The 2,500-nt window shown below is 60.9% G+C and overlaps 1 non-coding gene across 1 annotated transcript in view; it reads right to left on the reverse strand.

Moving 5' to 3' along the window:
- LOC124774573 overlaps positions 1 to 2,500 on the reverse strand; it is a 6,531-nt gene that overhangs the window by 3,407 nt on the left and 624 nt on the right. The window contains exon 1 of the ribosomal RNA XR_007015364.1: positions 1 to 2,500. This exon is cut by the window's left edge and continues 3,407 nt beyond it; it is cut by the window's right edge and continues 624 nt beyond it. This is a non-coding gene — a ribosomal RNA (large subunit ribosomal RNA).

The following is a 2,500-nucleotide window of genomic DNA, read 5'->3' on the forward strand; positions in this document are numbered from 1 at the left end:
AGAGCAGTGTCCAAGATGAAGGTATTTTCCAACATCCCATCCCGAGGGATGAATGCCCGCTGACGTTCGTCCACAGCACATGCGCGCATCAGGCGTGACGCGAGAACCTTGTGAAAGGTCCGCGCCAACACCGAGCAGACCGTAATGGGGCGAAAGTCAGCGGGGGATGTTGGTGCAGCCGTTTTCGGGAGAAGGGACGTCCGCGCGCGAAGCAGGCGTTCCGGAAGGGCGCGGGCCAGAAGGAAGAGAGTCATAGTTACTCCCGCCGTTTACCCGCGCTTGCTTGAATTTCTTCACGTTGACATTCAGAGCACTGGGCAGAAATCACATTGCGTCAACACCCGCTAGGGCCATCGCAATGCTTTGTTTTAATTAGACAGTCGGATTCCCCCAGTCCGTGCCAGTTCTGAGTTGATCGTTGAATGGCGGCCGAAGAGAATCCGCGCACCCGCGCGCCCCCGGAGGAGCACGCTAAGGCGGACGCGGCCTCGCAGCAAGGAAGATCCGTGGGAGGCCAAGGCACGGGACCGAGCTCGGATCCTGCACGCAGGTTGAAGCACCGGGGCGCGAACGCCGCGCAGGCGCGCGCATCCTGCACCGCCGGCCAGCACGAGGCCGACCAACGGCGAGAGCAGACCACGCCCGCGCTAAACGCCCGCACTTACCGGCACCCCTACGGCACTCACCTCGCCCAGGCCCGGCACGTTAGCGCTGACCCACTTCCCGACCAAGCCCGACACGCCCCGATCCTCAGAGCCAATCCTTATCCCGAAGTTACGGATCCAATTTGCCGACTTCCCTTACCTACATTATTCTATCGACTAGAGGCTCTTCACCTTGGAGACCTGCTGCGGATATGGGTACGAACCGGCGCGACACCTCCACGTGGCCCTCTCCCGGATTTTCAAGGTCCGAGGGGAAGATCGGGACACCGCCGCAACTGCGGTGCTCTTCGCGTTCCAAACCCTATCTCCCTGCTAGAGGATTCCAGGGAACTCGAACGCTCATGCAGAAAAGAAAACTCTTCCCCGATCTCCCGACGGCGTCTCCGGGTCCTTTTGGGTTACCCCGACGAGCATCTCTAAAAGAGGGGCCCGACTTGTATCGGTTCCGCTGCCGGGTTCCGGAATAGGAACCGGATTCCCTTTCGCCCAACGGGGGCCAGCACAAAGCGCATCATGCTATGACGGCCCCCATCAACATCGGATTTCTCCTAGGGCTTAGGATCGACTGACTCGTGTGCAACGGCTGTTCACACGAAACCCTTCTCCGCGTCAGCCCTCCAGGGCCTCGCTGGAGTATTTGCTACTACCACCAAGATCTGCACCGACGGCGGCTCCAGGCAGGCTCACGCCCAGACCCTTCTGCGCCCACCGCCGCGACCCTCCTACTCGTCAGGGCTTCGCGGCCGGCCGCAAGGACCGGCCATGACTGCCAGACTGACGGCCGAGTATAGGCACGACGCTTCAGCGCCATCCATTTTCAGGGCTAGTTGCTTCGGCAGGTGAGTTGTTACACACTCCTTAGCGGATTCCGACTTCCATGGCCACCGTCCTGCTGTCTTAAGCAACCAACGCCTTTCATGGTTTCCCATGAGCGTCGATTCGGGCGCCTTAACTCGGCGTTTGGTTCATCCCACAGCGCCAGTTCTGCTTACCAAAAGTGGCCCACTTGGCACTCCGATCCGAGTCGTTTGCTCGCGGCTTCAGCATATCAAGCAAGCCGGAGATCTCACCCATTTAAAGTTTGAGAATAGGTTGAGGTCGTTTCGGCCCCAAGGCCTCTAATCATTCGCTTTACCGGATGAGACTCGTACGAGCACCAGCTATCCTGAGGGAAACTTCGGAGGGAACCAGCTACTAGATGGTTCGATTAGTCTTTCGCCCCTATACCCAGCTCCGACGATCGATTTGCACGTCAGAATCGCTACGGACCTCCATCAGGGTTTCCCCTGACTTCGTCCTGGCCAGGCATAGTTCACCATCTTTCGGGTCCCAACGTGTACGCTCTAGGTGCGCCTCACCTCGCAATGAGGACGAGACGCCCCGGGAGTGCGGAGGCCGCCGCCCCGTGAAGGGCGGGGAAGCCCCATCCTCCCTCGGCCCGCGCAAGGCGAGACCTTCACTTTCATTACGCCTTTAGGTTTCGTACAGCCCAATGACTCGCGCACATGTTAGACTCCTTGGTCCGTGTTTCAAGACGGGTCGTGAAATTGTCCAAAGCTGAAGCGCCGCTGACGGGAGCGATTATTCCGCCCGAGAGCATCCCGAGCCAACAGCGGCGCGGGTCCGGGGCCGGGCCAGGTAGGTCCGTCATCCGGGAAGAACCGCGCGCGCTTGCCGGGAGCCCGAGCGCCCAAAGGGGCGAATCGACTCCTCCAGATATACCGCCGGGCAGCCAGCCAGGACACCGGGGCTCTGCCCAACAGACGCGAACCGAGGCCCGCGGAAGGACAGGCTGCGCACCCGGGCCGTAGGCCGGCACCCAGCGGGTCGCGACG

The sequence above is a fragment of the Schistocerca piceifrons genome, unplaced genomic scaffold (genome assembly GCF_021461385.2).
Source record: "Schistocerca piceifrons isolate TAMUIC-IGC-003096 unplaced genomic scaffold, iqSchPice1.1 HiC_scaffold_967, whole genome shotgun sequence".
NCBI lineage: Eukaryota > Metazoa > Arthropoda > Insecta > Orthoptera > Acrididae > Schistocerca > Schistocerca piceifrons.